The sequence below is a fragment of the Danio rerio genome, chromosome 20 (genome assembly GCF_052040795.2).
Source record: "Danio rerio strain M-AB ecotype USA chromosome 20, GRCz13ab, whole genome shotgun sequence".
NCBI lineage: Eukaryota > Metazoa > Chordata > Actinopteri > Cypriniformes > Danionidae > Danio > Danio rerio.
In genome coordinates this window covers 5977622-6005000 of record NC_141040.1, presented here as the reverse complement: position 1 = coordinate 6005000, position 27379 = coordinate 5977622, and the positions used below count along the sequence as shown (strand labels likewise).

The window sequence follows — 27379 nt, the reverse complement described above, 5'->3', positions numbered from 1 at the left end:
TTAGAAGGTAAGCAGTACTAAAAATAATTTTTAGAAGGAATAATAATCCCATTAATCTAGTTACAGTGCATATCGAAGGTGAATTCAATTTAATTATTTATTAAATAAGTATAAGCCATTCTAGTACAGTTCTTCTGTGTGTGACTAAAATGTAGGCAATAGCTATGTTTCCATCCAAATAAAATTCCATCCAACGAGTCAAAGAGAAAAAAATTGTCACTTCCTGATTAAACTGGCACCAAATATCAACAGTAAAAACAGAATTTACTGTGGTAGAAGAAGCTGCGTCAATGAATTCTTTATTTAGTCTAATTAATGTACTTGCGCATCGAACACAATGAACACGTGGGGGCGTCTGAAGCCATGAGACGCGGAGACTCACGCACCAGACGTTCGGAGGTAATTAATAATATACACTAATACTGAAACAGTTAAGGCATTTTAGAATGACTAAAACAATATTTAAGACGTGTTACAGTGTGCTCAGCCTGCTGGTTTGTTCATTTACACACATTTTCATTATCATATGATCATGATCTTTTTTTTAATGTACATACTGTAATTTGTTCAGTAAAAGTGTTTCCATCGTAGTTTATGCGCACATTTTCTATCGAATAAAAGTTTATCCTACTCAGTTATGCGCGTTTTTTATGCATATTTTAAAAAGTTATGTGCATCATGACGTTTCTATCAATCGTTTTTATGCACGTATCCAAAATGAGCATTAAAATAGGTGGGTGGAAACGCAAGGCTATGGCGAGAAATACCACTTCATCTTTAAAAAAGGGGAGGAGACCGACAGAAACTCTGAGTTTAGAGAATAAAACCTGCTCTGGACCAGGTTAGATTCACAGAGTAAGTTACCACAGTAACTGACTCTGAGTTAAAGTTACCTCTCTTTCAGAAACAGGCTTGACTTACCCTGCTTTCTCGAGTTAAACAAACCTGCCATTTTGAAACGGAAAACCCAGAGTTTCTCTCATTTCAGGGTTAAAATACTCTGAGTTTTCAGTTAACCTCCTTTCTGAAACAGGCCCCTGATCAGAACGCGCGCGACAACACAGCTGATCAAAACGCGCGCGACAACACAGCTGATCAGAACGCGCACGACAACACAGCTGATCAGAACGCGTGCGACAACACAGCTGATCAGAACGCGCGCGACAACACAGCTGATCAGAACGCGCGCGGCGACAACACCTGCTTCAGGTTCGATGATTTCCAGCTTTTTGATGCCCGCTTCTAGCAGCACACTCCATTTCCACATTACTGGATCTGTAGCGACAACAGACCGCAAGGGATGATGGCCACCCCTGGGCTGATGGGAATTGTAGTTTTCGCTACCTCCCGTTCGCTTCATTCGCCTGAGCAAATTTTCTCAGAAGACCTATAGTTTTACCGAATCATGCGACTACGGTAATATCGGAAAAAATTTATATTGCGGTATGACGGTATTGACAATACCGTTACATCCCTATATATATATATATATATATATATATATATATATATATATATATATATATATATATATATATATATATATATTCACTTCCATTCAATTTTACACATTAAAAACAACTCGTTTTGCTGCTTGAAGTTGCAAACTGATAATTTCTTGATATATTATTCTATTTTGTCTGTATAATCAAGCAAACACTTGTTTATAGAGCGAGTAGTTTGACCGTTTTCAGCCGTTTATTATTCCTAGTCATTTCTCCCATAGGTAATTGAATTAGAAGTTCTAAAACAATCGCATAAACGAGTGCACTTCCACATTGAAGAATACGGTCAACGCAATGGCAGCCAATGATGAAACCATATATTCTTTCAGTAAGAGCAAGAATTGTTTCACTGGTTAAGAGGAGGCCATATTAATGTGCTCAGTGAGGCTGTGAAGCTCATTGAAACTGTGACTTCAGCTCTCTCTGCATGATCTCCACAAGCTTTCTTTTTCCGTCCCCATGCCTTGATGTCTTCTTGCTCAACATGATCAATTTAACACACCTAAAGGAACTTGCGTCTCCTCTATTTATCCAAGAGCACTCAAGGAGATGATGAATTTGTTGCGGGGTTATACTGAGTGAAAATCAGTGGCAGAAGGACACGGACAGAAATCGCAAGACATGGCCCCTACCTCTATTCAATCCTCTGCGAATGATTTATGGCTGGCGTGTGCCCTGAATAAACACGATCATCTACCGCAGCAAGGGACACTGTGGACACAGTGGAACATGTGCAGTTTGGGCATGTACACATAATGTGGATGGACAAACGTTTACATTTAGTCATCATTCAAAGCGACTTACAAATGCGGAAGGCATCAAGTAATTCATCATCAAGAGGCAACAAGAAGTGCTATTTATATATATATATTTTTAGACAAATATAAGCTAAAGTAGAGAGGAATTAAGGAAAATCTGAATATTTTATTTATTAATACGTCAGAATTTAGCAACGTGAGTGATTTAATTTATTTTTTTGTGTGCCTTATGTAGCCACACATAATGACCTTAAACTGTAGTATCTTTATGTGTTGGAGTATGTGAGCTAACCATAGACTGTAAAATATATGGACGTAGTATCCGTGACGTCACCCATAGGTTTTTAAAGAGCGCAAAAGAAGCCACAAGTAGGCATGGCCAACCGTCGCCATTTTGTTTGCGCGTCATCAACCCCACGGCGGGATACCAAACAAGGGCAAAGAGGCAGAGAGTTAGCGGAGCTACAGACACGTGCTGGCATTTAGATTGGACCTGGTTCAGACACACTTTACTTTGGGAGAACGCTTAATACTTTATCACCCCTGACTCGTTTGTATTCTGACCACTTGTGCTTTGTTGTATACTATATCAATAAAGTGTTTAGACTTTTAAAAACACTGCTGTAATACATTGAGCCACTAAACATTGTTCATATGACGTTTTTCAACAGGAGGAAAACGCAAATTACTTCCAAACACTTCAGATATAGTTTGTGTTAGTTAATGTAAGACTATTGATGAAATCCAGCATAACACTGTATGACAACGCTTCAGATGACTGTTCTAGAGCCCACAGCTAATCAATTCTTCAGATTCTGAAGTGCATTACAGCTGTGAATATTAATATAAACGATAAATGATCTTAAATAAAACAAATACATTTATAGAGATGGTATATAAGTATATAACTTTACTCACATGGGAAACGGAGGCCACGTGAATGGTTTGTGAGCACAATTAAGTGCACTCAGCATGCCATGCCATCTAATAATTGTAGGAAACAAGTCCAAAAGGCAGTTGACTGTGTAAAGCCACATAAAACAACAGAAATATGATAAATATGCCGAGTTCAGTGGCTAATCTGCAGGATTCAGCTGAGGTGACGTGACGGCGAACAACGAGACCTAGCTGTCACTCAAGTGGCCACGCCCTTAATTATGCAAACTTACTATAACCTAATATAAAGGAAACGGATGAGTTATAAAAAAATTCACCCTCCTCACAGTTGTCATGAAGGGTAATATTAGCTGTATTAACCAAAATCTTTTTTTGTACCAGGCTGTAAACACCTTTTTTTCTGCTGTTAAGTTGGCCATTCTAACAGTGGGCTCAATTGAAATTTGCTCTATTTTGGAGCCAGGACCCGCCAGGACTAGCGGAATTTCGGATGAATTGTAGTTTTAGTTACTTCCGTATTGGCTTCCTGAGAGAGAGCGGGAGGTTGCCGCTTGGTTCTAACCACTAGACCAGTGGTTCTCAAACTGTAGTACGTGTAGTGGTACGCAGGCTTCCTTCTAGTGGTATAACACTGATGTGATTAGTAAAAGGCCTGATTTTAATAGGCTAAACCTTTTATTTTATTTTCAATTTTCTAATGTTTGTTATGTTTTCTATCATTTGAAGCCAATCTCCTCCCCATATTTGTAATGGTTGTTAAGGGCATATCCTCTATTTTTATATCCCAATGTTGACAGGTATAGTTTAATCACTTGCTTTTCTGACACGCATAGCCTACTCTAAAGCACATTAAGCAGATCTTATTTCTAATTTAAATATTTAAATTCAATTCATATATTTAAAATTCAAGTTAATGTTTAGATTTTAAAGATATACAAGAAGGTTGTGTACATGCATCATATATTTCAAAATTTATCAAAAAGAGTTTATATGTGAATATGATGACATGTAACCTATATTTATGAGGTCCAAGAAACATTTCCAGGTTTTGATGAATATGTGACTTTATGATAATACTTTTCATTTAAGTACAGCAGTTTTCTTTTTACTTTTTAAGAACAGTGTCCTTTTTAATCAACTTTCAAAATCACGTTTTAATTTAAACGTTGATGTTTAATTTGTTTTTTACCTGTAAGCACAGTACATTGTTAATGTTCAAACTATTTATAATGTTTAAAGTGGCTGACAATAATAAATATTCATAATAAGAAGAATTAATCTGCCATGTTTTAGAACTGTGCAGTGCTGTAGCTGCAGCCATACATACTTGGCTTAATTAGGCATACTACGCTACTGTACTTCAATACTGGTCATTATTGTGGTATGTGGAGAGAAAAATTTTGTGGTACTTGACGAAAAAAGTTTGAGAACCACTGCACTAGACAACATATAAAACCTTAATGCTACTTTAGATGGATTTTATTGATACTTTTCTAGCCATTTAGTCTCTTACTGAAGAAACTGCATCGTGTCCTTTTCAGTACTATAGAAATTAGGAATGTCCAGATGCGATCACGCGGTTTCGGACTCGATTGGAATCGGATGTTACCTCCCAATCAAGACTCGAGCATAAATACACAATTATTAGCCCCCGTTTATTTTCTTTCCCCTAATTTCTGTTTAACGAAGAGAAGATTTTTTTCAACTCATTTCTAAACATAATAGTTTTAATAACTCATTTCTAATAACTGATTTATTTTATCTTTGTCATGATGACAGTTAATAACATTTTACTAGATATTTTTAAAAAACTTCTATACAGCTTAAAGTGACATTTAAAGGCTTAACTAGGTTACTTACGTTAACTAGGCAGGTTAGGGTAATTAGGCAAGTTATTGTATAATGATGGTTTGTTCTGTTGACTATTAAAAAATAGCTTAAAGGGGCTAATAATATTGTCCTTAACAAAATTAAAAACTGATTTTATTCTAGCCAAAATAAACCAAACAAGACTTTCTCCAGAGAAAAAAATATATTATCAGACATATTGTGAAAATTTACTTGCACTGTTAAACAACGTTTGGAAAATATATATATAAAAAAAGGGGGGCTAATAGTTCTGAATTTAACTGTATATATTGGCAAAGTACAACACGAAACATTGCCGTAGTAAACTGTGAGATATGTAAATCTGTTACTGCCTGCCGGGTATTTTAGATTGAAGTGCTATTTGTTTATATATATATATATATATATAAATATATATATATATATATATATATATATATATATTTATATATATATATATATATATATATATATATATATATATATATATATATATATATATATATTTACTGTTGCAATCCAGTCCAAAAGTAAAAAAAAATTATTTTTTTTTCCTTGATTTTTCAAGCTACCTCACAGAAGTGCTCTGTTTGTTAAAAGAGTTGTTGAATGTTAAAAAAAGGTAAATTAGAAACATCCTGGATCTATTTATTTGCTTTTCTATATTCTTTTTATGTATTATAGAAGGGCGAGGCAGTGGCGCAGTAGGTAGTGCTATCACCTCACAGCAAGAGGGTCGCTGGGTCGCTGGTTCGAACCTCGGCTCAGTTGGCGTTTCTGTATGGAGTTTGCATGTTCTCCCTGCCTTCGCGTGGGTTTCCCCCACAGTCCAAAGACATGTGGTACAGGTGAATTGGGTAGTGTGTGAATGTGTGTGTATGGATGTTTCCCAGAGATGGGTTGCTGCTGGAAGGGCAAAAAAACTTGCTGGATAAGTTGGCGGTTCATTCGACTGTGGCGACCCTGGATTAATAAAGGGACTAAGCCGACAAGAAAATGAATGAATGAATGTAAGAAGTATCAGATCGGGTTCGGTCTCGGTAGATACTAAAATTCAAATGACTCTAACTTAAGGGCAAAAAAACCTGATCGGGACATCCCTAATAGAAATGGCCAAAGAATGTCTGTTTCACACCATTCCAAACAATCAATCTATCAATTTAACTACATAAAAAACAGCTAAACTACTGGCAATACTGACAAGTGTTGTTAATTTAGTGATGTCAGACGTTATTCGATAACACTGATGATGTTAACTGTGTGCGACCTTAACAGCATATAATATTTTAACTCCAGACTGCAGCAATCCCAGTTCATCCCAGTGTCTCCTCCTTGAAATGTCATTGGCCATCTCGACTCCCCCATGGGACATTCTGAGGTGTAAACAAAAAGAGAGAAATGAGAAGCCACTGGGAGGACAGGTGATTTATCTCCTTCGTAGGTTGGTGAACCAGCTTGCAAAGGTCCATCAGTTGTGTTTTCAATCCTAATCAACAACTGAAAATGCGTAATGAGTCTCACGAACACCATTCTGAGAGGTTGACTCGCTCCTCATTTGTAATACAGATAAAAGGTTGAGAAGAATCAATGTGAGGTGTCTGCTAAACTGATGTAATTAACAGAATTCCTAATAGGAATGGATGGACAGCATGACAGCATTGATACAAGTGAGGACAAATAGCTATACCAATTCGGCCGCATTTACACTGCACTGTTCAAGTGACTCAATAGACCTTTTTCATAGCGGAATTGAACACCGGAAGTGCCCTTCGAATCATTGTATCGCTACTTACGATAGGATGGTCTTATTAATACCTCTAAATAACATAAATGAATAACATATCCTGGATTTGAAGAATATTGTGTTCCTGGACTTCACTGAGCTCAAGTAACAGTTTAATGTACAAAAAATTTGAATGAACTTGACTGTTGATGTCCTAAATAATAATTTCAAATAACTAACATTTCTCAAAATTGATATGTCTCGTTTGGCAACAAAACTCTTAATTTACAAATAACTTTTTCAGTAGATTTGCTTTATGTAAGTTTCTAAAGTTTGCAGAGTTGTATAGAGTGTACTGACTCTCACAAGTGTATCTCCAGTTATTTTGTGTGATTTAATTTATTTTAAATAAACTGCAAACAAAAAAGTGTATAAACTTTTCTCTGATTCCTTCTTGAAACTCTTCCCTCTTAGGCCCCGTTTACACTAGTGCGTTTTAGTTTTAAAACGGCGTTTTAGAATGAAAACGATCCGCGTCCACACTCGCGTTTTACCCAGCGTTTCTGAACTGCTGTCCGTCCACACCAAAACGCTGAAAACGCACATCACGTGACCACACACACACTCTTTGGCAAGCGCTGCGCCCATCAACCCAGATGCTCTGCTAGTCTGACTTCTCATCAAGCATCTCCTGCTGGATCTAATCTCCCTATATTTATTAAACGGGCTATTTCATTCATCTTGTTGTCTTTATCTAACTACATATTCCCTGACTTTGGTCACTGGAATCTATTACTTGTTCTCAGGTAACGTGTTTTGGCTGAGCGCAGATAAGTTAATGATTAATGTAAGCACGTACATTCTGTATATTGACTGATCGCTTGCCTTTATTTCCTATAATGTATAAACTTATTGTATGTTAAACTTTTATAATGGCCATTATCGATTATTAAAACTGATATTCAGCAAAAAATAGGGTGTGTTTCGTATTTTCACTGAAATTGAAAGGAAACAGTTGTTATTGGCTCCGTTTTGTTATAAATGTCCACACAGTGAAGATGACGCTCATATATGCAGCACGACGCCTCAACATTTCTGCTGTCTGTTCAGTTGTTAATATTAAAATTAAAATAGGCAGTTCCTTATATCATGTTTACATTTTATTGTTGAGAAAGTGAAACAACGTAGCCAGAGTGATGTGAATGAAGTTATAAAGTACACTGTTACCTTTAAAGATTTACCCGTGTCCTCGGTATAGTCTGTTTTCCATATCAAACTGAGAAGAAGAGACTGCAGCCTTGATCAAACTTGCGAAGACTGAACTTACACGGAGAAGATGCGGGACTGAACTGTTTGTAGGCTACTTAATATTGAGGAAAAGCCCCAATCAGAGAGGCGAATGTCTGCAGCCCCGCCTCCGTTTTCCATCATCCACACTGAGACGGAGCAGCAGCGTTTTAGAATGAAAACGGCCTCTCCAGGGTTTTCGAAACGCTCCGTTTTCGGTGCTCGAGAACTCCGGCGTAGTGTGGACGGATGGCGTAACCGCAGCAAAACTTATGCGTTTTCAAACTAAAACGCATTAGTGTAAACGGGGCCTTAGTCACATACCTGTCTGATGGCTCATTATGCAGGTCTTTGTCTTCTCAGGTGTGACTTACTGCATAGTAATGACAGTTAACGCCTTCTCGCATAAACCAATTTAACTCAGAAAGTGACTTTGAAAATTTAGTTCATTATATTGTTTTCTAAACTAACTAAAGTTGACTGTTGGGTTTTACAGTGTAGTATTGCCTTGCCTGTCTGTTTCTGTGGGTGTGCAAGTTTGAATATTGTATGTTTATTCTAAAGCCAGAAGTTTTCATAAGCTCTTTTCTTGATTTTTGTATACATGCCTTGCAGTTTGCTTGCTCATTCACACCAAGGTTGGTTTTCTTTCTCTTTCAACACTTTCTTTGAAGATGTGCTTGGCTGAACTGATGAGAAATTTCAGAGGGAGAACAGAGGCTTTCAGGAAGCGCTTGAAAGGTAGTGGAAGAATTGGCATTATGATTTTGCAAAACACAAGAAGACAGATGCCACAGGCAAAACACCTTCCATGCAAAGTATCACAATCCCTCCAACTGAGCCAATGCATGACCACTGAGAAATGTAAGACATTTATTCAAAAGCACAAACTCATTTCTTTTTTTTTTTCAGTTATATGTTTCCAGAGTTGTTTGGAAATATCTCCTTTTCCAAGCCAGAAAAATATTCATTCATTCATTTTCCTTCATCTTAGTCCCTTATTTATCAGGGGTTGTCATGGTCAAATGAATCGCCAACTATTCCTGCAAATGTTTAAAGGGCCATGAAACCCCCTCGTTTCAGCAGGGTGTTTTCACACCTCTACTTTGGAAAAAGTCAGAAAAGTGGGCGTGTCCAGCTCTGTTTAGGGGGGAGTGTCGGAGGAACTAAATTGGGAGGGTGTGGGAGTGTCTATTTGGGCACGCGCGAGTTTCAGTCAAATGCTCACACACAGGAGAAAGAGATGGTGTTTAACCTACATGGACATCTGTAGTGGAATTATTTGCCAAATTATTAAATGGTGGACTTTAACTGCAGTTTGGCTCTTTCATTCAGGGAATTCATTCATGCCCCTCGCGACAAACGAGATGTTTGATTCGAGGATCTGCTCTAAGCGTGTATTTTTCATGCAATGTTTGATACCGCACGGCGAATGAGAGAAAAAAAAACCTCAGCATTTTCCGGAAACTTAGAGGCACACGGCAGGTAGCGTCAGAAAGCCGCGTGTGTTATTCCGGTCACAAAATGCGGTTAAAAACCCAACACGAGGTTAAAGTTTGGTTGTGGTCCTAACATGTTACGGTGCAATAGTTAACTTAGTTCGACACGAACAAACTGAATAAACAAAGGGCACTGGTCGCTCACTTACCAAATCTGTAGAGACAGGACAATCACCAGCAACTAGAGCCGCGTCTTTATTAAGAGAAGACTACAAGCGAATCCGATCTCAGCGTTTGCAGATGAGAACAGCTCTCAGATAAACAATGTTCCTCCTTAGACACGTAAGTTATTGTTGTCGAGCGTCGCGTACACTGTTAATCCACACGTGAGTCTGAGCTCTCACAGAGAGAAAAAGAAAACGAAACTTAACGGCAGCAAACTATAAAAGCAACACTTCACGCTTGTTTTGCCAACACAACGTGGCGTCTATGTCGTGTAAACACAGTAATGAATATTAATGAAGTTGCACAATAGAGCGCGCTGATTGGTTTGAACCAAGCCTTACTCATGCATTAATGCAACACACTGTAAGACGTAATAAGACACACTCTGGCACAGACGCCCAGTCTGCAGGCTGGAATACACGCTATTATGTCATGACCGTGACGCAGCTTCAAAAATTCGTTTCAAACAGGAAGTACGAATTTGCTTGAAATGACGCAAAAACAACCAATTTACACTTTTTAGTGAAATATAGGTGTCCTAATAGTGTTTTTAGCAGTGTGGGACACATATACGACTGTCAACAGCTCAAAAAATGTGTTTTGGTGTTTCGTGACCCTTTAATGCAGCAGATGTCCTTCCAGCCAAAACCCAGTACTGGGAAACACGCATATACTCTCGCATTTACATACATTTATACACTACAGCCAATTTAGCCAAATTCACCTATAGACCAATTACCATGTTTGTAAACATTCAGGATGCGCGCGCAGGGAGGTGGCAGAAAAAACCGGGAGCGCCAGCATTTACAGCGAGGGAATGACATCAGATGCGGTGCAGAGTTTGTTGTTGTCTTAGAAATAAGATATATTGATTACACATTATATATATTATTTACATAATGCTTACAGCATATTATAACAGCTCGTTGCCCAGTGATAAGCACAGTGATTCGGCAAAATTAACGTTAAAGTGAGCGGCGTTCATCTGACAGGTCCATTTGCGATAGCACCTACCCAATGGATGTTGGATAAGACGAAATGACCGAGCATCCAGCCCCAAATATACAATCTCAATGAAGCTCCGAGTGATTTTACAAGAGAGAAGTTAAAGGTCTACAAGTCTTTGGATGCGATGTGAATAGTCTGACAGCCGGGTTATGACTTTAATACTATAATTTTGTTTTAAACTCGGTAATTAAAACACAATTACAGCAAAACAAATAAATAATAGCACAGCCTACATCAAAAGTCATGATTATTATGTACCCAAATATAAATAAAAGTGACGATTTTTGATTATCTATCATTTGTATTCATTTACGAGAATAAAAGTGAGACAAGATTAAAAAACTGCAGCGCATTGAACACATGCGTCTTTAATCTACCGCGAAACACAGAGTAGACGCGCAGTACAATTTAAAGCACAGATAGCGTGACCGTCTCTCTCTGAACCGCAGATGGCGTGACCGCAGTGCGTGAACTGACCTGATATGACATGAGAACTGCAAAGTCCAGCATTTCTAATTAGCTCCTCACTTCATTCAGCTCCCATTTAGCCAAAGACGTCTGCAGTCGGTATTAAAGCAGTGTGCGGTGTATGTTAAAAGTTACGTTATCTATTTTTGGACTCGAATTCGGCATCCTACCGCACAAAACAACATTTTTCCCATTGCAGCCAGTCCTTTTTTTGCAACCGGGGACCCGTGTGACGTCATGTGTGACGAAGGTTGGTAATTGGTCTATAGCGGATTTGTCTGGACTGTGGGGGAAACCGGAGCACCCAGAAGGAAACCACAAAAACATGGGGATAACATGCAAACTCCACAGAGAAATGCCAACTGGCCCAGTCGGTACTTAAACCAGTGACCTTCTAGCTGGGAGGGGACAATGCTATCCACTGAGGCACCATGTCACCGCAATAGAAAAAATATATATGACAAGCCAATTGGGTCTTCATTGATCAGTCATTTGCCGACTATAGCGAAGACATAAGCTGCGTCCCAAATGGCACACTATACACTATGCACTATGTACTTATGCACTTACACACTCAACAGGATAGTATATGTACGTAGTGTTGTCCCAAATGGCACACTAATGTTTTTTACTAAGCGGAAATTCAAACCGTTTCCTTGATGACGTTTGACGGTTGCCAAATCAGTGAAATAAACAACCGAATTATCAAATAATACCTGCCGTGAGTATTGCCGCATTTACCATCGGGAGGCGCTATAATCACTCTCGTAGGAGAATTTTGCTTTCACCATCCAAAATAAATAAAGTTATCCAACATGTGCGTCCGATAGCTCCGCCCCTTCCACTACGTAAGCAAACCTGCGGTCGTTGAGTGCGTGAAGTGTCCATCGTTACACACTTCATTTTAGCGGCTGAATGAGTGCATCATCCGGGTAATTAAAGTGCACTTATTATTTTTAGAGTTTTCAGTGTGAACACACTACTTACACTATTTATCCTACAAAATGGCGTAGAATAGTGCATAAGTATGCGATTTGGGACGCAGGTATAGCCTGATGTTGCTCTGCATTAGTATAAATCCATTGTTTATTAGAAGAGCAAGCAAATATATGGTTATATTTGGTGTTCACAAAAAACAACATCTTCAACAACTTAGAAACAAATCTGAACAATTTTGGCTGGAATGACAACAAAGTATACCTTTGAGGGAAATGTGCATTAGCATTTCAAAATGGTCATGCCAAAGTGTGTCAACATCACTGTGCGTTCTTAAAAGGTTTGTGGAGGAGTGAAGTAGACAGGCTGATTTCATGACAACCTTCAGCCAGAGAGACTAACAGCCTCTGACAAGAAGATGGATCACTTTACTAATGCCTAAACAAATTTAGGAGGATCAGTATACAGTTGGTCAGAATTATTACCCCCCCCCCCCCCCCTTTTTTTTTTTTTATTAAGTTTTTTCTTTTTTAAATATTTCCTAAATGGTGTTTATCAGAGCAAGAAAATTTTCACAGTATGTCTGATAATATTTTTTCGTCTGGAGAAAGTCTTATTTAATTTATTTAGTCTAAAATAAAAGCAGTTAGCCCCTTTAAGCTATACATTTTTTTCGATAGTGTACAGAACAAACCATCGTTATACATCGTTATTACTTGCCTAAATACCCTAACCAGCCTAGTAAACCTAATTAACCTACTCAAGCCTTTAATTATCACTATAAGTTGCATAGATGTGTCTTGAAAAATATCTAGTCAAATATTATCTACTGTTATCATGGCAAAGATAAAATAAATCAGGTATTAGAAATGAGTTATTAAATCTATTATGTTTAGAAATGTGTTGAAAAAACCTCTCTGTTAAACAGAAATTGGGATAAAAAGTAAACAGGGGAGCTGCTAATTCAGGGGGGCTAATAATCTGACTTCAGCTTTATATATATATATATATATATATATATATATATATATATATATATATATATATATAAAACTATTTAATTCACTTTAGTGTAACATTCAACAACTCTGTTTACAAATAGAACACTTCTGTGAAGTAGCTTGAACGATCAAGTAATCAACGATCAAATAACAAACTCCTCATTTTTGGACTGTATTGCAGCAGTAAATCTAGAAGAAAATCTAATATAAAAATAAGTAGCACCTCAAATAATGCAAGTTAAAAATATCTCACGGTTTACTATGGCAATGTTGTTGTCATCAACTTTATAGTACCTTCAGATCACAGACATACTCATGCTTTCTGCTTCAAGCTTCCATACTCTACTTTGCCAGCATTTAACTCAGAGCGTCTCTGCAACAAAGTGATGTCAAGTCGCACGCGTTGCTGTTACTGTGTGAAGTCAAAAAAGAAGTCTAACTCTGTGCCACTGCATAACTAAAGATGTGTTAAAAATACTGAGAATATATACAGTTGAATATATTCAGAATTTCTTTTTCTTTTTTAATTATTTCCCAAATAATGTTTAACAGAGCAAGGAAATTTTCACAGTTTGTCTGATAATATTTTTTCTTCTGGAGAAAGTCTTATTTGTTGTATTACGGCTAGAATAAAAGCAGTTTTAATTGTTTTAACCATTTTAAGGTCAATTATTATTATTAATTATTAGCCCCTTAAAGCTATATTTTTTTTCGATAGTCTACAAAACAAACCATCATTATACAATAACTTGCCTAATTACCCTAACCTGCCTAGTTAATCTAATTACCCTAGTTAAGCCTTTAAATGTCACTTTAAGCTGTATAGAAATGTCTTGAAAAATATCTAGCAAAATATTATTTTCTGTCATCATGGCAAAGATAAAATAAATCAGTTATTAGAAATGAGTTATTAAAACTATTATGTTTTGAAATGTGTTGAAAAAACAGAAATTGTGATAAAAAAATAAACAGGGGAGCTAATAATTTAGGGGGGCTAATAATTCTGACTTCAACTGTATACAGTCTGAAACCGCATGTTCGGGCCCGATTTCCGATCACATGATCGGATCTGAATATCCCTAATTCATAGTTTTGAGTTATATTTATCATTTATTATATTAATAATTTATTGATTTGATGTCTTTATTTTATATATTTTTTATTGCTTGTTCTGCTCTTAGCACTTTTTTTTACACCGGAACATGCAACTAAGATTATTTACAGCGTCAACGCTTGACTGAAGGCTGGGGCTGAAGTGATCGTCATAGATGCGTCAGCGATCTGATTGGCTGATGCTTCCATCGGCGCTTGAAAAGTTGAGCTAGTCCCAACTTCTGCCGCGAGCAACGCCTCTGAATCGGCGCTGACGGATCCACAATGCAGTTCGGCAACGCCTGACGTCACCCATTCGAAGTGAATAGGAAGCACTGACGCTGACGCCCCGTGTGAATGGGGCGTGAGCGTCATCTTCATGCATATTCATAACAAAACGGAGCTAATAACATTACTGCCTCATTTCATTTTCATTGAAAATACGAAACATACCCTCTCTTTTGCTGAATATCAGTTTTATTAATCAATAATGGCCATTTTAAAAGTATAACGTACGATAAGTTTATACAATAGAGAAAATAAAGGCAAGCAATCAGTCAATTGTGCAGAATTGGTGTCTGTGGTTACATTAATTAAGATATTAACCTAACTTATACTTGCGCTCAGCCAAAACACGTTAGCTGAGAACAAGTCATAGATTCAAAGGACAAAAGTCAGGGAATATGTTGTTAGATATTGACAACAGATTGAATTATATATTACATTTAACATGTAGTGGGATTAGATCCAACAGGAGATCCTTGATGAACAGTCCGACGTGAATAGCTCTCATATGGGTATGTGCTCAAAGCACGCTGCAGCGCATGCCAGAGTGTGTGTGTGTGTCTGTGTGTGTGTGGTCACGTGATGTGAGTTTTCTCCGTTGTAATGTAGACTGAGAGCTGTTCAGAAACGCTGGGTGAAAAGCAAGTGTGGACGCGGATCGTTTTCACTCTAAAACGCCATTTTAAAACTAAAACGTACTAGTGTAAACGGGGCCTTAATGACATGAGAATTGACATGTTAGGTCGCCCAGGCCTCACATTAAATTAGCAGTGACAGGAAGACAAAGTGGCCAATGCAAGAAAGATTGCACGTGATTACACAACGAGATGTGTACTGTACATGTAAATGATAGGTGAAAGATGAGGAGACATTAAAGAAGCAAACTATAGGGAATCAACAGCAGTTACTGTGACATACAGAATGCAAATGAAAGTGTATTTGTACACTAAATTAGTGCAGATTTTCACACTAAAGGCAGAATTTTTTAAAAATTATTGATGTTTTTTTAAAGCACAAATGAGGATCTCTCAAGTGCATATTCTAGTGTTTATTCCAAGCGCCCTTCATAATAACTAGCAACAGTTATATTAGTCCTGCTATAAAGGTCCAATGTGCCATATGTGTCCTTTGGTCTTTTCCCTCATTGGAGTGGTCACCTTTAAGAGACCATTCCCCAATGTGCATGTCAGCACAGCACAGAGCCATTAGCAGTCAGTACTCAGTACTCAAATGTCCTACAGCATCACAAGAAAATGACTTTTAGGTTAGAAGAAAGGTTATATGGAAATGCGGACCAAAATAAAGGATGACAAAACTAATTACTCTCTCATATTGGTGGACTTTGAAACTGTCAATATCACTGAATGATAACTTTGTTCATCTGACCAATTAACAGAAATTAGCGATGGGTCGTTCTTAGACGATTTGTTCATTTTGAACCAATCTGGTGTATGACTCGAGAATAATGAGTCCTCTCAGGGAGTGATTCGTTCATTCGCTCGCACACGTGCTGGTGGAGTAAAAGATAAGTTGCTTTTTCGAGTCTCTCACTGTAAAGACTGTTAAGCTGGGTGTCCTGCTTGAAAAAGTGCTCTATTTTGACGGTCCATGTGCAATGTGCAAAGTGCAAAGCGCAGGGCGCAAAAGCATTAAGGACGTGTCTGAATCCACTTTTGCTATTTTATGGACGGAAAAATCCGCTTTGCGCCGTGGCGCATGGTCTAACAGGGTTGAGCTTATTCTCTTAATGAGTTATAGGTGTGTTTTGAGAATAAACCAATCAGAATCTCATCTCCCATTCCCTTTAAAAGTCAGTTGCGTCGGCCATAGCGCATTTGCTATTTACAAGGCATATTTTTTAAGTAATAAAAAAAACTGAATGCTTCACTAGCAAGAAAACAGTTAAACAGAGCATCTACAGCCCGAGAATGAGAGATGAGCCCCCCTCATTTTTGCCGGTTTTCTTTATTATTATTATTATTATTATTATTATTATTATTTTTCTTTTTTATAATGTAAAGCCTAACCAGGGACGAGGGCTGCAAATTAGCTTTATGCTATATGCCCTATGTACACAACATCGGTTATCTTTGTATAACAATGTCAAGTGTAGTGTCCCTGTAAAATAAACAAGCAAATAAAAAAAAAAAAAAATTCTTTACTTTCACTTTCACTCTCGTTGATGAGGAAACGCACAGACATCCATTAGCCTACATAATTCATTTAATTTGTTAAGCGCACCTGTTTCAAAACTATTTCTAAATTCAGTTCTAATTTCCAGCAAATGAATCAATGAACAATAATAACGAAGTGTGCTCAAAAAACTAAGTAATTTCTAAATACACATGCTGTGCCCCATATGGTCTAAAACCTGACAGGTAGGCAAATATAAGCTTGTTTTTTAATTAAACAAATATACATATGCATATAATAAATATTACTGCTAATAATAATAACATTATACAGAAGCAATTTGTCATGAATAAACTAAAAAAGCTCTGCGTGATGAAGAAGACATGGAGGCGGTGGTTTTTATATTTAAGTAGGCTAGAAAATATATATTTTTTTATTTCTGTATTGCTGTACATCCTGTGTGTATTAACCAATGTTTAAGCAAGGCGCACAACTAATGCGCTGGACTTTAGACCTGCTTTGATCTGGTCTATTGTGCGGTCTATTATAGTTCCTCAAAATAGCAACTGTGCCTCAACACCTCAGCAATGTGCCTTAACACCCCTCCTTTTTTTAGATTAGAATGCCTATGGGTGCACATATGAGCGCAAATGCATTTGCTATTTAAACAGCATGGAGCAAAACGTCAAAGCGACACCTTGCGCCGATCTGAAACTAGCAAACAACCATTGCATTGCACCTTATGCCGCATTGCGCCGAGTGTATGATAGGGCCCAAAGAGTTTCATTTTGCTGTCAATGTTCTATTATTTTTGGGAAAGTTTTTTATTCACAAATCCAAATGGTTCAAATCTACTCCTTACTTTAATCAGTGTTGGAATTTCTTTGCAAATCTGTCAAATTGGTGAATGATCAAAAAGCCCTTAAGCTTATCTCCTTTCTGGATGTTCAAACATTCATTCATTTTCTTTTCGGCTTAGTCCCTTTATTAATCCGGGGTCGCCACAGCGGAATGAACCGTCTGCTTATCCAGCACATTTTTATGCAGCGAATGCCCTTCCAGCTGCAACCCATCTCTGGGAAACATCCACACACACACTTACACTGATTCACACTCATACACTACGAACAATTTAGCCTACCCAACTCACCTGTACCGCATGTCTTTGGACCGTGGGGGAAACCGGAACACCCAGAGGAAACCCACACGAATGCAGAGAGAACATGTAAACTCCAGACAGAGACGCCAACTGACCCAGCCGAGGCTCGAACCAGCAACCTTCTTGCTGTGAGGCGACAGCACTACCTAGTGCGCCACTACATTGCCATTACTAAATTCTGTATTAATTCTGCAGCATGGGTATTATGTTAGCTTGACGCTAGCCATAATGTTGGACATTAACGTTATTTTGTGGCAGTAAAACTGAATTCACGTCTGTAATATTGACGTCAAACCTATGTTTTTTAACCATACTCATCTCTCTGGGTATGATGCGAATAAGTTAATGGAAACTAATTTACTAAAACTTTCATGGCGCAAGACAATTCTCTTCCAAGTGAATGAAGGTAATTTAGGGTATGGATCTAAATCTAGATCTTGGCCTCTCTCCTCTATTAAATAATTGTAGATTAGCATGTATCCAACCTGCAAGTTCACCAACAACTTTGAGTTCAGATTCAGATGAGATGAAAAAGTCAGATGAGAAAGCTCGGTACAAGAGGTTTTGAGAGTTTTGCGATGTGGGACAGGCAGTACCATTTGCGTTCTGCCCCGTTGCAAATCATCACATCAAAGATGAGATCATAGTCAGTGTTTAGGCACGATGCACCATGCCTCAACATCCCCCCCTTCCCTTTTCAAGTAGGGTCAGAGTGAGCCAGGGGCTGAGCTCTGATAGGTCCATGTGTTTCGAATGAACTGTCTTCCCTTTTGCTGTCCATTCCCCTCAGTCACTCGCCCCCTCATTTCAAACTGGCAAAGCATCAATGGAACAGGTCATCCGGAAACCTCATGCAAGCACAGTCCTTTACAGCACTGCTATGATCCATAATGGCAGACCTGTGTCTTTAGTGATTAGCTGCTGCGTTTTATTTTTCTACTACGCTTAACATTGATGTTAGCGCTTTGTGTTTATGCTGGAGAATTTTTACAAACAGCATGTAGTAAAAGTCTTGACCACATTGAGTTTTCACTGAATAAAAAAAAAAACCAGAATGCATTCTCACTGTTATGAGTAGCTATTAGTATGGCAGAATGGTTTCAGAATCAAATGTAGATTCAACAAGCATAAAGAATCACTCATCCAATGCAAATCCCCTCTTCAGTCTTGTGTATATATGCATGTGTGTGTGTGTGAGAGAGAGTTTTCTGATATGATATTCAAAGCACGTGTTGGGAAAACATTGGAATAGATGCTTAGAGATGTTTGGAGCTATTCTGGTACAGCGTGGAATGATCTGTCAGGGGCAATGCATCACTCTTCCTATTAGCTGTGTGTGTGTGTGTTGGGGAGGCTTAGTATAAGTGTGCGCACATACGATATGAGAGCATCTGTATGGGCAAATTTGCACACACATTTTCTGCATGCATCCGATTTGAGCTTGAAGCCATATAGGCGTACAACGAGCCTTCTGTTGTGAAAGACAGTGGCCGTTGGCTGTTAGTGTGGGACAAATAGAAGCAGACTGCATCACATTTACTCACAGACAACCCAAACAAATCCCTTTTATTACTGCAGTTGACAAACATTCACACATACACAGTGTTTGGATGGCGTTGTACATATTCAAAATTCCCCTTTTCAAGTAATGAGTTAGTAAGTAATTCATATAGCTTATTAACTAACAATTCCAACCCAGGCTCATTCTGAAAACGTACCTCCATATACATGTCTGGAGAGTGCCAAATATATCCCAGGAGGTTTTTTTTTCAGTTTTCACGAATCACTAGAGCAGGGGTCACCAACCCTGTTCCAGGAGAGCTACCTTCCTGCAGATTGTGGTTGCAACCCAGACCAAACACACCTGTTTGTAATTATCAAGTGCTGCTTTAGGTACTAATAATTGGTTCAGGTGTGTTTGATCAGGGTTGGGACTGAATTCTGCAGGAAGGTAGCTCTCCAGGAACAGTGTTGGTGACCCCTGCACTAGAGACTGCTGTGTATGCTTTTTGAGATCTCAAATTTCTCTCGTGACTGCCATTTGGTGCTTGCCTGTCTTGTATAAAACCACCAGAAGTCAACTGACTGATTAACCGATCGACTGACCCACCCTTCCTCCTTCCCTAAACCCAACCGATAATATTTTCGAAAGCACAATCGACCAACAACCAACCAACTCCTCTAAACCCAACTGACAGTGTTCTGAAAAGCAGTCCACAAAAAGAAAAGCTCTCATGAGGACTTGATTTTACTAGGTTTTCAGATTTAACCACTTTCTCACCCTGTTATTTACTTGTTTATTTTATTGTCTGGCTTTTGTTTGTTTCTTATCTGCTTTCTGGAACCATTCTTTGCCAGACTCAAATCCTGTTATCGCGATCAACTTCTCTCTGCATACATAGTCTGCCGACTTATGCCTAGTTCAGACTGCGTGATTTTAGCCCCGATTTTGGCTCGCCGACAGGTTTTGAGTAATCGCCGACAAATGCCTGAAATCACAGGCAAATCGCTGCTCGTGCACGTGAGTGACAATCACACAGTATGAACTATCAAAGACAGGATCTGAGAGAATCGCCGATGAGTCGCTGATGCCTGTGAGATATTTGGCGTGCTAAATATCTGGAGCTGTCGGCGATTCAAATCATGCCGTGTGAATTGAGTTTTGACTGAAAATAAGGCAAGGCAAGGCAAGGCAAGGCAAGTTTATTTATGTAGCACATTTTATACACAATGGCAATTCAAAGTGCTTTACATAAACAATAATAAAATAACATCAGCGATCGCCTACAGCCAATGAGAGAGCAGCTTTCACTTGTGTGTACGTGTGTGTATACCTGCTGCAGGCCAGCGGGAGGCTGGGGTAGAACTTAAAAGCGCTCTTTTTCGGTTTATTTGGACCCACGAAATGGAGGAAAAACTAGTGGAGGTTTGACAGGACTCAGGAGCAACCGTGTCTGTTTGACGTTTCATACAGAAAGAAATTAGTTTATTATCAACGTTGAGGAGAAATGGCTAATTCCCTTTAAACCCAGGTGAGCAAACATGTACATGTTCTACCCCATTAAAGGCTTCTTTCTCATTATGTTGTTAATAACAAAAGATATACTACATGTTTTTGGCTGTAAGACGTAGTTTGGACGAAGTTGTCGGCGATTCTTACTATAGTAAAGTCATGCAATGTGAATGTCCATGTCGCCGAACCATCTTGCAGTGTAAACAAACCAGCGACGAAACGCTAGCCCAGATAGTCATGCAGTGTGGAAACATCTGTGACACGACTACTTTGACTTTGACTACTTTTTACGGCAGGCGAATGTTATCATTACTTTGATTAAGCTTGAACTTGACTTAGCCTGAGAGTTAACCACCTGCCTCGACCAGGCTAGTTTCCCAGCATAAGTTGCCATTGTTACTGAGCTTGAACTTATGTTTGATTTATAAAACGAAATCCGCCATTAATAAACCTGACTTGCCAAAATAAGCCTGGCTTATTCTTTTAGCTTGGTTTATGGAACAGCCCCCTTGTTTCCATTTCTGCTGCTGTGACGCATAGTCATCATTACACCTGATTAGGTGTGAGAGTACCTCTGTTCATGTAAGTCTGAATGTGATCTCCTCACCACTAGCAAATCAATATGCCTCTGAATAATATATGATCTCCAGAATATTTGCTTCTTGTGATTGATCTTATCTCAATCAGGCCTTGAACGCTTCATTCTCCCTTGAGAGCAGTGTAGTCTAACATTGGCTATTTTGAATTTGCATTTATGAATCTGACTTATTTTTCTGAGAATATTTCTGCTTGGCAGTAAAGAAAGAGCTCTTTTGTTCTCCTTCACTGCTATATTCAGAACAAGAACTCAGAACTGCAGCAGTCAGAACAAGTACTCAACACTCCTTTACTATAAAGATGGCAAGGGAAGTTTATTTATATAGCACATTTCAAACACATTGGTATTTCAAAGTGGTTTACGTAAACAAGAATAAAAGAAATAAAAAAAAGATGAAAAAGAATTAAAATGGTGTTTAAAAAATTCAAAACTGCTTTATTCTAGCTGAAATAAATCAAATAAGACTTTCTCTAGAAGAAAATTTATTATCAGACATACTGTGAAAGTTTCCTTACTCTGTTAAACATCATGTGGGAAATATTTAAAAAAGAACCAAAAAAATCAAGGGGGGCGAATAATAAATAAATAAATAAATAAATAAATAAATAAATAAATATATATATATATATATATATATATATATATATATATATATATATATATATATATATATATATATATATATATATATATATATATATATATATATATATATAATTATTTTTTTTTTTTTATTATTGGATAAAATGTACATTGCTTTGTCGAGCTCAATAAAAGATTGGTGTTGAAGCTTATAGATGTAATGAACCCCTCCTTCAAGTAAGTAAGCCTCAGATTAGTATTGATCCAGGAATAGCAGTTCTAGTTACAGACGAGACCAGACAAAATGTGTGTCCACTGCTAATAACTAAGTTTAGGCCACAATAGATTCAGACTAGATCCAGGTTTTCTCGAGAAAAGAACTTACAATATGTTGCGAGTAGGTTGGTTAGTGTAGCTGCAGCTAATGAGAATGTTTACATATACAGTTGAAGTCAGAACTATTAGCCCCCCTGAATTATTAGTGCCCCTGTTTATTTATTACCCAATTTCTGTTTAATGGAGGGAAGATTGTTTCAGCACATTTTTAAGCATAATAGTTTTAAAAACCTATTTCTAATAACTGATTTATTTTATCTTTGCCATGATGACAATAAATAATATTTGACTTGATATTTTTTCAAGGCACTTCTATATAGCTTAAAGTGACATTAAAAGGCTTAACTGGGTTAATAAGGTGAACTAGGCAGGTTAGGGTAATTAGGCAAGTTATTCTATAATGATGGTTTGTTCTGTAGACTATCGGGGAAAAAAAAATAGCTTAAAGGGGCTAATAATTTTGTCCCAAAAATAGTTTTTAAAAAATTTAAAACTGCTTTTATTCTAGCCAAATTAAAACAAATAAGACTTTTTCTAGAAGAAAAAAACATTATCAGACATACTGTGAAAATTTCCTTGCTCTGTCAAACATCATTTGGGAAATATTTAAAAAAGGAAAAAAAAAATCAAAAGGGGGCTAATAATTCTGACTTCAACTGTATATATAGCATAATTTTTGTGATGCAGTACAGCAGTAAATACTGTTTAATCATGACTGTAAAGGGTAGGTTTAGGTTTGGGGTTGATGTAGACAATATTAAAACACAACAGGTTACTATCGATTCAATTCTTAAATCCTCCATTGAAATCTCAATCACAAATTGTGCACCAGTGTACAGACATCAGCCTGGCCAGTCAAAATGCAGTTCATGTTTATTGGATTTGTATAAGGTGTTTGTGTTGGCTCAACAAAGACTACTAAGAGGTTTGAGCGTATAATAAAAACACCCATTTGAAGTGAACCATCACATTGATACAAAGAGCAGAGAAGAAGCAATGAAAGCATGGAGAGAATAATGGTGGAGGTCAGTGAAGAGGTCAGTCACAGATAATATTATCTAGCTCACAGGGCTAAACGAACAAGACAGCGATTTGTGTGTGTGACTCACATCTTACCCCAGAAGCATCTCTAGAATCCTTTCCTCTCCACTGGGCTGATCTCAGTGAAGAGACAGAGGCTACCCAAACTGACCTCCACAATGAACTGAACCTCTAGCTTCTCTAGCATGACCGATATTGCCGAAGCATTCTGTTCAAGGAACGCCTCACAATTATTATGAAAGCATTATGATTTTTTAATTTTCATCCAAGGAAAAGAAGTAACGCAAAATGAAAAGGAGAAATGCAAGCTGTCAAGATCTGCTATTATTTACTTTCACATGCATCCATACCATGGCATGTGTTTCATTTTAATTAACAGAGTGAATGGGAAATATAGGCGACGCAGTGGCGCAGTAGGTAGTGCTGTCACCTCACAGCAAGTAGGTCGCTGGTTCGAGCCTCGGCTAGGTCAGTTGGCGTTTCTGTGTGGAGTTTGCATGTTCTTCCTGCGTTCATGTGGGTTTCCTCCGGTTTCCCCTACAGTCCAAAGACATGCGGTACAGGTGAATTGGGTAGGCTAAATTGTCCGTAGTGTATGAGCGTAAATGAGTGTGTATGGATGTTTCCCAGAGATGGGTTGCAGCTGTAAGGGCATACAATGCGTAAAAACATGTGCTGTATAAGTTGGCGGTTCATTCCGCTGTGGCGACCCTAGATTGATAAAGGGACTAAGTCAAAAAGAAAATGAATGGGAATAACAGTTAAAGCAATCTTTAAAAGGGGAAACTCTGCCATATTCATTCATTTTCCTTCGAGTTAGTCCCTTGTTTAACAGGGGTTGCCACAGCGGAATGAACCACCAACTATTCATGCAGCGGATGTCTTTCCAGTCGTAACCTATTACTGGGAAACTTCTATACACTCTTCCATTCACACAGATTAATAACCTACGGCCAATTTAGTTAATCAAATTCACCTAGTCTTTGGATTATGGGGGAAACCTGAGCACCCTGAGAAAACCTAGGCGGACACGGGAGAACATCCAAACTCCACACAGAAACCACAAGAAGAAGAAAGCTACAGCAAATAGTGCAAGTACCATCAGGACGAATGGAAGCCTTGGCTCTTCAGGTTTTACTTTATTACGGTTATTATTATATATTTTTTATTTCAGTCTATGTCAGTGGTATCAATAAATATGTATCCTATTAAACAAACATTCATTCATTTTCTTGTTGGTTTAGTCCCTTTATTAATCCGGGGTCACCACAGCGGAATGAACCACCAACTTATCCAGCAAGTTTTTACGCAGCGGATGCCCTTCCCATCTCTGGGAAACATCCACACACACATTCACACACACACACACACTCATACACTACGGACAATTTAGCCTACCCAAATCACCTGCACCGGAGCACCCGGAGGAAACCCACACGAAGGCAGGGAGAACATGCAAACTCCACACAGAAACGACAACTGAGTCAAGGTTCGAACCAGCAACCCAGCGACCTTCTTGCTGTGAGCTGACAGCACTACCCACTGCGCCACTGTATCGCCATTAAACAAACAAACAAAAAAAGTTATTTTTGGATATAATTCAAAATATTAACTCAATTTCAATGGTTCTAAAATTAAAACATCCAGGGGTAGAGAATTACAGCAGAGTACAATGATCCATGTGAGTGTCTGTCTGGTTTTGCTTGTACGGGAAGGCTGTTTGACAAGTGGAGCACAGAGGAATAATTACAGAACAACAGTAAAAGTCAATACGAGAACAGACTCAATAGGTCTTCACCTTCAGCTTCATTATCACTTTTCCTTGAACACTTCTTAACTAATTAACCAAGCTGGGCTAATCTGTTAGTCCTGCAAGTTCACTAAATCCACCGACTCTACATGTGACATCATCATAATAAAAATCAATAATCGCAAGCATGCGTAAATGTTTTTTTAAATACTATTTGGGGTTGCTATGGGTGGCACGGTGGTTCACCCATAGCAAAAAGGTCACTGGTTCGAGTCTTGGCTGAGCCATTGGCATTTCTGTGTGGAGTTTGCATGTTCTCCCAGTATTGGTGTGGGTTTATTTCTCTAGTAGACATTAGATAAGAACCAACAGTAAGGCTAACCTTTGGTCTAAAGGTAATGTCGTTGTTGTGCTTACATCGATATTGCCACATAAATTATTATGATAACATGATATCATTGCCTTCGGTGATTTCCTGAAGATAAATACTAAAATATAATGCAACTGGAATACTATATTGTCTTGTATATTATTATTATTATCATTATGTATTTTAACGTGTGTATTATTTATTGCTCTTGGTGACTTTTAATTGTTAGAATATTTTTTTAACTATTGCCATGACATAGCCAAAGAAGCTGAAATGGCAATAAACTGAAAATTCTCTCTCTCTCTCTCTCTCTCTCTCTCTCTCTCTCTCTCTCTCTCTCTTAAAGGTCAAGAAAACCAATGAGCTGTTCTTTCTTCGTCTAATGATCGGCCAATGATCAGGTCAGCTAATGAGCAGAGAATGCCACATTCACCTAGCACACACTCGCCAATTAACTACACATTGACAAACATATTGCTTTCCATTGCCAGCTATCAATGGGGTATGTGCACAACTAGTGATTTTCAGCCAATGATAAACTTCCGGTGAAAGATTAATGTGGCTATTTTAAATTCGATAAGGTTCCTTTTACAGCATGGATGTTGTAATGCAATTACAATACATTCAGTAAAACAGCCTTAAGTACTCATTTAGTTGTTCATGCGTAAAATGAGACATAAAACAATGTAAACACTAGAGCCGTCAGGATCAGCAGGTGAGAGCAACAACTCCATTGAAAATACTGAGGTAAAATAAACTGTCATATCTTTAAGACATAGTGGGGAAAATGAAGTTGGTCTCACTTTATTTTGATGGTCCGTTTGTTGAATTTAAGTTACATTGCAACTAATTCTCATGAGATTATAAGTAGACTGTTAGGTAAGGATTAGGGTTAGTGTAAATTGACATGTACTTGCATAGTTTCTTATAGTCAGTTAAATGTCGGTTGAAGGAGGAGTATCAGCAGATATTAAGCAGACAGTCTACTAATACTTAAATGGACCATCAAAATAAAGTGTTACTATAAAATGTAATGCAGTGCTTCTTGTCTGAACACCCACTTTATATCAGATATTTACTTAAATGTGGCTATTAATGGAAAGACAGGAAGAGCTAAGGCTGGCTGGCTGAAATTAAAAGTCATCGTGCATATACCCCATTAGCTAAATCTTTGAATATATACATATTGTAAATAACAAACCCATAGGCAAAACTCCAAGCTTTAATTTTAAAGGTGCTGGAGTTTATTAATTTAGCACATAACGAATAGTTCCAAGTAATCATTACTGCAGTTATAATTCTTAAACATCTCAGGCATCGCAGAAAAAAGGCAGTCAGCTTGTAACACAACACAAAATGCTGTCATAATGATAAGTGACAAAAAGCAAAGTGACATTTTAAATGCACTTACTCAATTAGCACCAACTAAACATGATGCATCACTTGTGGGATTTAAAAGAATAGGTCAGATCATACTTAACTTCCTTGGCCTCAGTCTCAAAATACATATACAGCACAAAAAAGCCAAGGAATGTCTAGAACAGTCAGATCCACTATGACAAAAATAAATAAATTAATTAAAAATAAAATATGAAGGTTCAACGTTGCCACCATTTGTAAGTCTTTAAATCAGGGTATCTTTATCTTTAAGCAACTTTATTTGTTGTTTTGGATAGACCTCAAGTAGACATTAGAAAATTACCAACAGTAAGGACAATCCCAATTCTACCTCTTCGACCTTCCTCTTACCCCTACCCCTCGTTTTGCGCATTCACATGAAGGGGGAGCAGGTCTGTAGCCAGCCTGGTGAAAGGGGTGGGGTTTTTTTTTTCTCAAAAAGTGGACCTTTTTGCAGTTATACACCTCAGTTTCTATAAGATTTAAATACTGCATTTTAGTGACTTTTTTTTTTTTGCTAGATATGG

General features: G+C 37.8%; 1 protein-coding gene and 1 long non-coding RNA gene across 66 annotated transcripts in view; one reads left to right on the top strand and one right to left on the bottom strand.

Moving 5' to 3' along the window:
* The window catches only part of nrxn3b (neurexin 3b), a 409500-nt gene that overhangs the window by 97163 nt on the left and 284958 nt on the right, over positions 1-27379 (bottom strand).
* Positions 1-27379, top strand: part of LOC141379527 (uncharacterized) — a 44207-nt gene that overhangs the window by 8692 nt on the left and 8136 nt on the right. For both annotated transcript variants that reach the window (XR_015518103.1, XR_015518102.1), the window contains one exon: positions 25801-25855. This is a non-coding gene — a long non-coding RNA (uncharacterized LOC141379527). The remainder of the gene's footprint in view (positions 1-25800; positions 25856-27379) is intronic.